The 13781-nt window shown below is 42.9% G+C and overlaps 1 pseudogene; it reads right to left on the minus strand.

Moving 5' to 3' along the window:
• Window positions 1-7322: 7322 nt before the first annotated feature.
• Window positions 7323-13781, minus strand: part of LOC103201933 — a 23662-nt pseudogene continuing 17203 nt past the window's right edge.

The following is a 13781-nucleotide window of genomic DNA, read 5'->3' on the forward strand; positions in this document are numbered from 1 at the left end:
CTCTTATACATTCACCACATGATAGCGATCCATCCCCCAGGAGGCTCTGGATCTCCTTAAGGAAATCTACCTCTGCTGATGTTTTGGATGTGCAGCCAGGGTATAGAAGATCCAAAAAATATTACTGCTATGTTTTTGTGGCCCTCAAACATGAATATGTTCACTTCAGCTAGAAGGTCACTGTTTCTGTTCTCCATCTAGAAAAGCCATGTGTAGAGTGCAGTGTTTATCCTCAGATCTGCTTTTTAGGACAAAGCCTCGGGCCTTTTCCACACTCACTTTGACACACAATAAGATGTCCAGAAAATCCAAGTGCCTCTTTTCCTGATCTTAACCAGCTCTCATTCCTCCTTCTGGTGAGCCTTCCTCATCTTGATCACTTAGTCTCTGCCAGAAAAGTGATTACCAAGTGAGAGGTAAGAACTCTGGGCGCATCAGTCAGAAACATCCATGGTAGCCCCATCTGCTCACGTGGTCCAATCTGGGTGCCAGGCCTGACTGAGGTGGACCTCTGGATGAGTGTGGGACTGGGTGTTGGTCAGAGGTGAGAACGCTCACATATTTGATTGCAGGTCAGGACTCTCTTTAGCAAGAGCCCATGGAGTCAAGCTCTGCTTGATTGCTTCTTGGGATGGAGTTTCGCCATCCTTCACCAAATGTGATGATATATGTAAACCTGTGGCACAGTATCTGGCATACTGTGCCAGAAGTATTCTTATTCTGTGTGTGTATACCAGGTCTTGTAGGGGCACGGAGGAATCAGGGAAGATTCCTTTAGACTGGGTCTTGGTGGAGGAGGGTACCTGCCTAGGAAGGGAGCCAGGATGGGGGTGCTGAAGGGTGACCAGTAGCCATCAGGGGTCAGACTGAAGATGATGTCATTTTTGTACACTGTACTCCTCATCCATGAAAACAACAGGTTGTTCAGGTCCACAATGATGTTATTGTTCTGGGCTGTATTTTGGGGACATGTGAACTGGCAGCTCTTCTTGTGAAAGACTGGAAGCCAGAAAGAGGTCTGCTTTGGTGGGTACATGCAAAGACAAGCTTAGGTGTAGTCTGGCTTTACCAGAAGTTGCTGTGGTTTCCCACGTTCCCCTTTGTACTGAAGCTTATACCAGTTGAACAGGAGGAACCTGCTCCCTTGCCTTTTAAGACAGTGGCTATGCTCTCCAAGGCTAGTTTTGTAAGAGTGAATCACAACTGAGACAGGGGTTCAGAGTTCAACCCCACCCACATCAGAAGTCTGGCCTTCCAATTGGGAATCTTAGGTTCCATTCTTGGACCTGCCACTTATCCATAGGCTATCCTTGGCAAGTCAGTTTTCTTATTTGTCACTAGGAATGTTCTAAGGCTCTTGTAGCCACATTCCATGATGGCCCATCTACCACTCAGGTGAGAAGAGAACAAAAAGGTCCCATTAAGGATTAGTAAAGGGAGAACTAGATAGCAGGTGGTCATGAAAACCCTCCCAAGATGGGGTCTGGGCACTCAGTCTCAGCAGGGAAGTAAGACTGTGCATCAGGGAGACAGGAGAATAACAGTGGTGGTCAAGCCTCGACCTTTTAATCAAGGAAGCCTGCACCCAAGGCTCATTTTCCAGAGAGGAAAACTAAGGCCCAGAAAGAAAAAGTGACTAGGTCTACATATATTGCAAGTTAATGAAAGAGCTAGGATTAGAACCTAGGTTTTCTGGCTCCCAGTCCTCTCTCTTTGCACCACATCCTGCTTCAGAAAGAATAGGTCTTTCTTCTGGGGTGAACAGGGACTAGGGGAGGCAGGCAGTGTTGTGGCTGAGTAACCTCCAGCCTCTGGGCAAAGAAGAGTCAGATAAAGGTGTAAAATTTAGACTCTAAACTTTTGCTATTCAAAGTGTGGTGGGAGGGCCAGCAGATTAGATGTTCTCACTTGTGCGGTTGCAGGAGCTTGTTAGAAATGCAGAGTCTCAGACCTCAGTCCTGACCTACAGAACTGAATCTGTATTTTAACAACATCCCCAGGAAATTCATTTGCATGTGACAGTTGAGAAACTCTGAACCTACCTCCTCTGCAGAACCAATGGTGCAGTCCCCTTAGCTGAGAGAACAAATCCCACACATCCCTGAAGCACTATGAGACACCTTTGAGGTCCCAAGGCATCCAATTATAGGAGGCTTTGCCTTGTGTTACTTCATAGCCTCCAAGCCTTTGGAATCCATATCCCCGGGGCCAGCATTCCTCTAATCAATCTTCCCCAGAGGGAAGAGTGAGGATCAAGAAGGGGAGGAATTTCTTATTTCAGGAGAATCACACAGACAGGTTTTCTCCCCTGGGAGACTGCTTGTATATGCATTTGAAAAGGTCAGTTTTAAAAATCTGGAAGTAACTATGCTTTGAAGGTGGTTCAGCTCCAGTGAGAACCCTGAGCACGGAAGTGGAGTGTCCGCCCTACAATGAAGGTTCCAACGAGCCTTAGTCAAGTAGAGTTGGGTCTGGGGTGGAGCCCAGAAGTTGAGGCTGCATGCTGGCTTGTTGAGTGACTTCAAGACTGCTGTCCTCCCAGGCCTCAATGGCAGTACTTCTTCTCAATGCTCATTATTAGCTCCTCTTCTGAGTAGTCATAAAAGATGACCAACTGCCTCTCAGATCTCTTGTGATATCTGTTTGAGGTTTCTGATACACTACTTCTCTCTGGGTGGTCTTCAGTTCTCTGTTTTGGGGTCACGGTTGTGGATGCTGGTAAGTCCCCCAGGTCAGGTGTCAGTCTGGAGGGTTCTCCTCACTCGTGTGGTTGCAGGGGCTGACAAACTCAAATTGGCAGGCCAGATGACTGGCTGCAGTCTCAAGCCCAAAGAACAAGGGGTGAGATGACGATGAACCAGATGCAGGATCCAGAACCAGAGCCCTCACAGCCATTTCAATTGAGCTATCTTCAGCTTCACTGATTCTTTCTTCCACCATTACAAATCTGCTATTGAAAACATCTAGTGCATTTTTCATTTCACTTGTACATTTTACTCTAGAGTTTCTGTTGGTTTCTTTTTATAATTTCCATCTCCTTATTGTCAGATTATCTCTATTTTTTTTTAATCTCTATTTGTTTTTCATATCTCAAGTATTTGCTCACTTGCTTGTTTAATCTCTTTTATATTTTAAGGCTGACTTAAGACACCTTATAATAATACGATCTCTTTAACATAACAAAGAAAATCCATTTCAAAATGAGATTATAACCACAGGTATAGGGATTAGGATTTATAACACATACTTTTTCAGGACATGATTTATTCCATAACATTCCATAACACACTCTGGCTACCCAAAATTCATGCCCTTTCTATATGCAAAATATACTCACCCCATCACATCATTCCAAAAGTCTTAAATATACTCCAAGTCTAAAATCTCATCTTTTGAATCATCTAAATCAAATATGCGTGACCTTTTAGAGGTATTTCATCCTGGGCGAAAATTACTCTTCATCTGTGAACCTGTGATATCTAGAATACAAGTTATCTTCCAAAGTACAGTGGTTGAACAGCATAAGGTAGACATTTCCATTATAAATTGGAGAAATTGGAGAGAAAGAAGGAATAACAGGCACCAAGAAAGTCCATAACCCCACAGAACAAATCACATTAGCTCTCAAGGCTTGAAAGCAATCTCCTGTTCTTCAAGACCATCTGGGCAATGGCCTTTTCTTCAGACTCTGGGTTTACACATGACTTCTGTATTTGAGGTGGAGACCCTTTGGCCCTGGGCTTCAGCCTCATCTTCCAGGCCTGATAGGATGGCAATTCTGCTCCCTCGGCTTTGGGCAGCCTCATTCTCCAGCCCATCTGAGTGGTGACCCCACCCCTTGGCCCAAGAAGGCCCTGTTCTTTGGGCATAGCAGTACCGTCCTCTCAGTTTTGGGTGGTGGCCCCACCCTCTTGGCACACTGAAACAACAGCCCACACTCTCCAATCAAGGTGTTGAAGATCTGACTCTTTGGAACCTAGGGGATCAGGGTTCTACTTTTTGAAACCCAGGAAACATGGCTACACCCTTGAAACCAAGACAACTCTGCTTCCCTTGTTCCTTCCAACAGTTCCTAATCTCTAACCAGTCTTATTTAAAACTCATTTTAAACTTATTTAAAACTTATTTAAAACTCATCCCCCAAACACTCCTCTCTCTTTCCTGTCACTTAATTACACTCTGCTCTTCACATGTGAAGATAGTTTCAACAGCTGTCACCTAGGAGATGAGCCTAGAGGCCATAAGTACCTCCTTCTCATGGTTGTCTCTTTGGATGTCAGGAGGCCTCAGAGGCAAGATAGGTAGAGAACATGTCCTCACTTCAGTATCAATGGAAGAGCCCACTGGGACACTCATCTGGAAGCTTGATTTGAGGAATTGTGCGTCTGGCTTCTTTTCATAAAAACTCCATAATTAGTACTGAAACTCATCCTGAAAGCAGGTTTCAGTGGGAAAAGAGCTGAGAGCACTATAGCCAGAAGGGAACGGGAGGTACCCTGTGGGAGGAAATGATGGGGGACCTGCTGGCATCTCTGATGGATTAAGCTTACCTTAGTTCAGCTTTTCAAACACTCCCTGTTGCCTCCTGAGACCCCAAGCATTTGTGTGTACACATGTGTGAGAGTACAGTGTGTATACTTGGGCTTGTGAGTGTGTGGGCCATAGTGAATGTCTCTGTGTCTGTGTCATGCAGGTGGGGTGCATGTGGTGTGAACCGAGACCAGGATTTGCACATTTCCTGGAGCAACGTGGTCATTTCTTGGTCACTCTCCTCACACACTTGGAATCCTGTGGTTATAGCATATTTCCTTGGCCTTCCTCCCAGAATTCCGATCACTATTGTCCTGTGCTTCCTAAGCCAGGGCCAGCCTGAGCTCTTCTGGACCATCTGATGGCAGGGGATCTGCTGAGTATCCTATCTAGGAAGCTTCAGGCTTATTCTCTTTCCCCAACCCTCAGGTCAAACACTGAGTGACAAGCCACCCTCCTCTTCAGCACCCTCTGATGGCAGGGCTGAACAGGTACTAAAAACTGCAGTAAGCTGGGAGTCAGGGCATTAAGAGGGATATACTGGCTGCAGGCACAGGCTGGAGGAGAACATCCTTCCGCATAGTAGTACATGGCCTCACACAGGTAGAGGGCAGCAAGGAGATTTGTCTATGGCAGCCAGTGTTTTGGGCTAGAAAGAGGGGCAACTTGTGGCCAACATCAGTAGGAGGACAGAACTTTGAAATTGAGAGAGACAGGTGGAATAAGGGGCACTCACCAGTCTAGAGAATCTGTTTTGCAAAGGAGCTTTGTGGTGGGAACAGAGCACAGTTTCAGGAGCATTGTTGTTGTTATGTGCCATTGAGTTGGCCCTGACTCATAGCGACCGCTCTTTGGGTTTCTGAGGTGGTATCACTATGGAGGTAGATTGCCCAACCTTCCTTCCGAGGAGTGGCTGGTGTATTTGAACCATCAGCCTTCTGGTTAGCAGTCAAGTGCCTTAGACGCTAAGCTACCAGAGCATTAGCACCTAAGTAATCACCTAGTATGGCAGGGTTGATGAAGTCTCTCTTCTACCATGGTGGGGCACATGGGATGGCTGGGGTGAGAGGCTGAGCTATAGGTGATTGTTAGGAGGTTGTCCTGTTGAAAGGAGGCAGGGGCTGCTAACTAGGGTCTGACATCCTCTCCAACTAGCCCAACTAATTTGCCCACCTGGGAAAGTCCCCACTGAACTACCATCCAGTCCTTGAGCCTCATGAGAAGTCTTCAGACCTTTCTGAGCTAGGAAGAGCTGAGAGGTGCCTGGTGACAGGGGAAAGGTGAGGAATGTTTCCTCAAACACTTCTGTGCCATGAAGGGCTGGATCTCCAAGCTTCTTATGTTGGATCAGGACTTCAAGGACTTCTGCTCAGGGCATGAAGGACTCCAGGTGATTCCTGCTCTAAAAATCTAGTGTAAGAAACACTGAACCCTTGAGTAAAAGGGAGACAGAGTCCCTTTACTTGACAGGGGTGAGTCCTCCCCAGTAAGCCTGAGGGAGAATTTCTGTCTCTAAATCCAGCTAACTTGGTAGCCTTATGGAGATGGGTTGAGTGTGGGTGCTTAGCACCACCTAGTGGGGATTATGTGGAGGGGCTGAGCAACACCCGGCTAGGTTGAGGTTGCTTGAGGTAACGCAAAGATCCCAGACACCAAAGAGAAAGTGCCAACTCTTTCTTCCTTTCTCAGAAAGGACTTCTCACCCTGTCTTTCCTCACTCCATCTCTTCTCTGCCTTCCTCCTTCATCTCAAGAAGAACAGACACTACTTGAAGCTCTGTGTAGTTTATTCTACCTGGGCAGGGTTGGTGAGTGGGGAAAGAAGCAGAGGGTTGTGTAAATGATGGGTTGTGTAAATGATAAATTGTGTAGAGAGGTGAGATTCAGGTGTGTCAGACCCAATGGCAGTCTGACTGTTAAACACTGGTAAGAGATCCCTGATAGAGTATGAGAACAATATGGAACAAAACTCAAAAATCATAAAAACAAAAGTTGGACCAGGTTTACTGATCTGATGGAGCCTAGTGGAATCCCTGAGACTATAGCCCCTAACTGCCCTTCAGGTCTGCAACTTAACCCAATCCCATGGCTTCCAGCCAAACAAAAGACAGGTATATGAGCTTAACATTTACTTTAGGTAGATATACCTCCTTGGAGAGATCAATCATGGGAGAATAGAAGGGCTGTGTATGCACAGGGAGACAGCTCAGGGGGCAGGAGTGCATGGGAGGGAAGGACACAGGGAAGAGGTAACTATGGGGAGGAAGTGGCAGGGGAGATGTTGCATTGTGGGAAATTGCAGTCAATGTCATGAGACAAAGTGTATGTGAACTGCTGTATGGAAAGTGAATTTGTTTTTCATCTTGTGGAATCTATTCCAGGCTTCTGACTTCCAGAACTGTAAGATAATAAATTTGTGCTGTTTTAGCTGTTATGCTTTTAGTAATTTCTTATACCAGCAACAGGAAACCCATATAGGGTTAGGCAAGTGGGACAAGACAGGTAGATGGGTAGAGAGGCTAGAGGTCAGGCAGATGATTAAGAGTTAGGTGGAGTGTCAGAGATGGAGGTGGAGAAAAGTAGACAGACAAACATGGAGGGAATCCAGAGAAAGGTTGGCAAAAAGGAAGGCAGACAGCCAGGTGGAGAGGAGGCAGGATGTCAGGAAGGTGGAAGATAGGAAGCAGGAGAATGAGCAGACACACAGAGGGTGGGAATAAGGGGATAGAAAGACAGAGTGAAAGGTAGGAGGCTGTCTAAGGGAAATAGATGGTACAAGGGTCCGTACCAGTGTTAAAGGAGCTTCTTCAGGTACAGGTGGATCCCATTGCTGGACTTCAACACAAGTTTGGGAACAGGAATGGGAACCTTGGTGGGGTCTGGTGACAGTTCAAAGCAGAGCAGGATCAGGGCCACAGCCACCTTCATCTCGTTCATAGCAAACTGCTTCCCAATGCAGTTCTTGTGCCAGGGAGGGACATCCAAGAGGAAATGGCCTCAGGCCTGGTTCTGAGCTGGGCAGGCATTGGTCACTGAGCCCTCTTTTATAGGTCCTGGCCCCTAGTCCTCTACTTAAATGTCACACATGCCTCTATCCCCAAGCTTTGTAACATAATTCTCTGACTTTTGACAAATCCTACCACTTGTTCTGGCCTAGCTCCTAACTCCTATGTGTACTCTCAGCAACATGTCACCTTGTTGAGCTCTCTCAGCACTTACCAATCTGAGTAAGATAAACTCACGTTTTTTTCCTGTTCTGTGCTGATACTCGCCACAGGGAAATTAGGAGTTGTGTGCTTAGAATGGGTTCTTCACTTTATTAACAACAATGGGATGAGTGGGGGAAGAGAAAAGTTTTGGAAATGATGGGGCATTTGATCTGGGATTTGAGAATAAGTAGGTATTCTCCAGAGGAAAGGCCATTCTAGGCAAAGGGAGGAGCATGAGAAAAGGGTGGAGATACAAGAGTGAGTGCCTCTTTTTTTCTACTGGGTTCTGTGAGAAAAGGGTGGAGGTACAAGAGTGAGTGCCTCTTTTTTTCTACTGGGTTCTGTGAGATAATTAAACTTCATAGAAAAAGATTTGAGTGACCAGTTTCATAATCTTGAATGTGGTACAAGCTAGACTATCTTCGATGCAGAAGAGAAAAGTTAATACATTATATTTAATGAATACTTTAGAGCATTAAGGTTTAATTCTCTCATAGAATATGGTTTAGAAGGACTAGGCTAGATATTCTTATGGGGAATTTAAGGTTTTGACAGAATCTTCTCTTTCTTTCCATGACATCTCAGCTGTGGTGTAAGGGTAACTTCTTTGTAATAACTCTTACCTGCACATGTAGGAGCTCAGTGACATGTGCTGAATGAGTGAATGAATGTTCAGAGTGCAAAGAATAGGCCTGATTTTAGAAATCACTGTTAAAAAGAGGCTTGAAATCCTCTGTTAGGAAATGGCCAGTGCTAAAAGCGGCACAGTTTAATAAAATGAATACCAAAACCAAAAAACCAACAGGAGTGAAAAATGAATCTTTTTTTTTTTTTTCACTCGTTATATAATAGTGACTGTTCCACAAAGAGAAGGTCACTGTCCTGGGGATTGCAGGGGGAGGTGGTTCATATTCTCAGTCCTCATCATTAAATGGTACAAACTGTGGCCTAGATCCTCATAAAGGAGGCCAAGATGAGGTGGTGTGGGAAAGTCAGAGGGGCAACAAGGAAGCTTCCTGGAGAAAAGAGGGGATATAAGAAACTGGAAGACTCCTCTCTTTATCTTCCTGTTGTACCCTCAGACTTTGAATTAATGGTCTAGATCCTTCCTCTCTTTACCCTCTTATTCAACCAGTTTCTGTAGCCTTCAGACCTACTCAAGACATGTCCCCACCATGACATCTCTCAGTCTCCTCTGAACTTTTTGTTTCCCTGCTCCATCTTCCTCCACACTGCAGCCATGGCCCTGCTCAGACTCTGTTATCTCCCCAGGTAGGACAGAGGTTTTGCTGGCATTTAAACCTCTGTATGGGCTGTTGCCTCACCCAAATTTACCTGGTCAGCCCCATTTGCTAGCTGAGATTCCTGTTGTGGGAATCATTGAGCATGCCCTCTCTTCCACTCTACCTGCTCACATCTTCAAGGCTCAGTTGCAATGAACAGCCTGCCCTCATCTCTTCTTCCAGCTGTCTCCCTCCCCTGTCCTCCAAGACATCATTAGTATTTCATTCAAGGACACATCCCAGTCCAGTGCCTAGGGCAGTGTCAAAACATGGGAATAATAATAATAATAATAATAAAACCAGAGACTTCTGGTAAGATGGAGGAATAGGCAGACAAGTGACACAGACCCTCTTCAACAAAGAAAAGAAAAACCAATTGACAGAGATACAGAAGATAATCTTGGAGCCCTGAGCTTTGAAAGGAACTATACAGAAGTGGATTAGGTACCAACTAGTGGAAAAACCTGAATGAAAACAGGACCTAAGAATACGCTTTGTTTGCCAAGGTTGGCAGGGACATACAAGAGGCTGACAATAGGAAAGGAGATAGATGGTTAGTGTATAAGTGCTGTCAACTAGTAAATAGACGAGCACAACACAGTACCTTGCTTGTGTAGATAACATACAAAGAAAAGAAAGAAAACAAAAATTGTGGGCAAGTCACTCCAACATACAATCACCAATTAAATATAAACACAAAAACTTCACAATTCCTTGGAGACAACAGAGCAACACAGTCCACACAAAAAAGTAAGATAAAGCAGGAGAAACAAGGGACCAGGATACAGACCCAAAACACATCCCTGAGGAAGACGCAGCATTGGAACTCCCTGATAAGGAATTCAAAAGAATTATATTTAGGTATCTTCAATGAATTGAGAGACAGATCAAGGAAAACACTGACAAAATTGAGGAAGACACAGAGACAACTACAAAAATTTTGAAAGACAATGCAAGAACAAAATGACAAAATAAATGAAAAATTAGAAAGGATACAAAATCTACACACAGAAATCCAGAAGATTAATACTAAATGTTCAGAAATAGATAAGACATTGAATGGGCAAAGGAGTAGAATTGAATGAATGGAAGACAGAATTAGTGAGCTTGAAGACAAATACCTGAACACTTCTGTGGAAAGAGATCAATCAGAAAAAAGATCAATCAGAAGAAAGTCTAAGGTTCGTGTGGGATATCATCAAAAGGAATAACCTACATGTAATTGGAATTCTAGAACAGGAAAAGACAAATAAAACCAGAGAAAATTGTTGAAGATTTGTTGGAAGAGAATTTTCCTTGTATGATGAAAGATGAAAATATATCTATTCAGGAAGTCCAATGAACCCCAAACAGCATAGACCCCAAAAGAAAACCACCCAGACATATCATCATAAACTCACCAAAACCAAAGACAAAAAAAATCATGAGAGCAGCAGGGGAAAAATGAAAAGTTACCTACAAGGGGCAACCAATAAGTCTAAGCTCAGATTTCTCAGCAGAAACCATGCAGGCAAGAAGACAATGGGATCGGATGGTAGTTATGTTTGTGTGTCAACTTGGCTGAGCCTGGTTGAGTGGCTGGGCAGCTGGTGATAGTTATTCCCCATGATGAGACTGGCAATCACCTCCATGGTGGGATCTACCACAAGCAGCTGAGTAGCTGCTTTGGGTATGTGGTCTGCTTCCCGTATATATCGGAAGAATGGGAATGGTCTCCAGCATATGGCATGCTTGGACCCTGCAAGTAGCCATGTCGTTGTTCAGCAGCCTGCCACTCTCTGCCAACCTTGGGACTTACAATGGACTTGAATTAATGGCCTGCCATGTGATTTGGTAATATTTGGACTGTGCCTTGTTACTTGCCAACCTTGAGCTTGGCAGCCTCAGCAGCCAGCAGCTATCTGAGTGAAGAAAAGCCTCTAGCTTCAGTGGGTGGGGAGCTGGAGGCAGAGCTGAAGCCCAAGGCTGAGGGTCTTTCACCAAGCCCCTAGAGCCTGGCATTTTGAGCTTGGACTTAAAGTCTCTAAACTGTAAGAGAATAAACTCCTGTTTGTTAAGGCCATCCCATTTGTGGTATATTTCCTGTCAGAGTGGCACTAGGTAACCAGAACAGATGGTATATATAAAACCCTGAAAGAGAAAAATTTCCAGACAAGAATTATGTACCCAGCAAAATTGTCCCTCAAATTTGATGGTGAAATTAGGACATTTCCAGATAGTGTTTCTGATAAGTCAGTGATGATTTGAATTTCCCCCCTTGTATGTAATGTATCTTTTTTCTCTGGCCACTTTCAAGATTTTTTTCTGTATCTTTGATTCTTAGCAGTTTGCCTATGATGTGTCAAAAGGAAGTTTTGTTTTTCGTTCTTTCTTTTTTTTTTTTTTTTTCTGCTTAGGGTTTACTGAGCTTACTGAATCTGTAAATGAATGTCTTTCATTAAATTTGAGGAATGTTTAGCCACTATTTCTTCAAATAGATATATGTTTTTTTTTTTCTGTACCATAATCTCTCATTTCTGTCCAGGAGTCCAATCACATATATATATGTTAGACATTTTGATAATGTTATTTCGGCCTCCAAGGCTCTTTCTTCTTCCCCCAATCTTTTTCCTTTTTGTTTCTCAGCTTAGATACTTTCTACTATGTAACTTCCAGGTTATTGACTCTTTCCTATTTTATTTCCATTCTGCTGTTAAGCCTACCCAATAAATATTTTATTTAAAATATTATATTTTGCAGTTCTAGAATCTCCATTTAGTTTTTTAAAATAGATTTTATTTTTCTGCTTCAGTTTCCTTTCTTTTCATTTGTCACAAACATATAACCCCTTGCCTCATGAAGCATAATTGAACAGTTACTTTAAAAATCATGATCTGCTAATTTCAATATCTGGGTCATCTTGGAATTAGTCTCTGTTAGTTGTCTTTTCTCCTAAGAGTGGGTAACATTTTCCATTTTCTTTATATGTTGAGTAATTTCTAATTGTGTTCTGGATATTGTAATTATTAAATTGTGGACACTCTGGGTTTTGTTATACAGTTCCAAAAAATGTTTTTTTTTTTTTTCTTTTTTTTCCCAGCAGGCAATTACATGGGTTTGATAAAAGTGTGAAGTATCACTTGGGCCACAGGTCAAATGTCAGTTCAATTCTTTTATTTTTATTTGGGCTGGTTGAGTCTGCCTCATGCATACATGCTTCATGAATTGGCCAATGATTTAGGCAGACTTTATACTCAAAACGTGTGGCTTTATCACTTAGGGTGGCTTTCTCCCTGTATCTCCTCTCCTCATTTTCCAGTGGCTGTAGTTGCCTCAAACTCTATTTTCTGGTTCTTCAGGCCAGAAGGATTACATTTTCTACCATAGTTTTATCCGCCTGTGTGATCCCTACTGTGATCTCCTTTCAGGCTAAAAGCCATGAGAAATGAACACTCATCCCATGCATTCTTTTTTCCCTAAGTTTTGACTCTTCACCAAAAACTGTCCTCTTTTATTTAATCTTCAGTGCCTTCATATAGCTAGTTTTCAATTTTTTTTTCCAGAGTTTTCAGAGTTTCAGAGTTATTTTTCAGAGTAAAAACTATAAACTTTTTCAGAGTTTATAGTTGTCATCTGCAGGGGTTTGTCTAGTAGAACCTTACTGAGCTATTCTAGAAACAGAATAACCAGGAGTTTTGTTTTGGAAATGTTAAGTTTGAGATTAGACATTCAAGTGAAGATGTTCAGTAGGCAGTTGGATAAATGCACCTACAGTTCAGGAGAAAAAAATCATTTAACACTTGACATGGAAGTTGTATAAGAGCCTACAATCTAAAAGCATTTGGTTTATAGAAGACTGCAGTCTACAACTGGAGCCCGAACTCCATTTTCAGTCTTGACATAAGTTCAGAATTCATTTGAGTTCTTCATGTTACTTCCCCAGTGCTTGCTGACCATGAAACCAACAAAGTGGCAATTCTTAGACAAGTCCAGACAAGCCCAGGGACGGGGAGCTTGCCTTTAGGAAGAATGTAGTTGAAAGTAGGTTGACTGGTATGCAGAAAAGTGCTTACAGAAAGAACTGAAAAATCCACCTGGACATATCCTTAATGATTTAACTGAAAATAGCTAATCGGAAGAACTTACTTTAGCTTGGAACACTTCTTACACTTAGTTCCTGATATTCTTATATTTAAGCCCTGTGTGGCCTCTGACAGGTGGAACATGGTGTTGAAAGTCTCTCAACCCTGTGTTTCCCAATTCACATATTGTTTTCTCCTATAATAAACCTCTTTGCTTTTAATTTCTAAAATAAGTATATAAATAAATAAAAATAATGATAAAACCTATTCAAGAAGTGAAAGAATGAATGAATAAATTAACGATGTCTTCAGCTATAACTGTTTATTGATTTCTGTCCTTGATTGAAAGCTCTTGGAGGTGTAAGCATTATCTTTCATGTCTGTGTTACCATCTCTGGACATAGGACTTGGAACACAGAGCACACACTTAATAAATACTTTTATAGTGGAATTATATTAATTGAATTGAGTAAAATACCACAGAGTGGAATGGAATAAAATCAAATGAAATATCAGTTCTGGCCTAGAAACTCAGCTAAGTCTCTACTAAGGAGCTCTGGTGGCATAGTGTGTAAGGCATTTCACTGCTAACCAGAAGGCTGGTGGTTCATACCCACCAGCCGCTCCAGGTAAGGAAGATGGTGCAATCTGCTTCTGTAATATTTACCAGCTTGGAAACCAATTGGGGTAGCTCTGGTA

The sequence above is a fragment of the Orycteropus afer genome, unplaced genomic scaffold (assembly GCF_000298275.1).
Source record: "Orycteropus afer afer isolate SDZICR_OR568_19922 unplaced genomic scaffold, OryAfe1.0 scaffold00169, whole genome shotgun sequence".
Lineage (NCBI taxonomy): Eukaryota > Metazoa > Chordata > Mammalia > Tubulidentata > Orycteropodidae > Orycteropus > Orycteropus afer.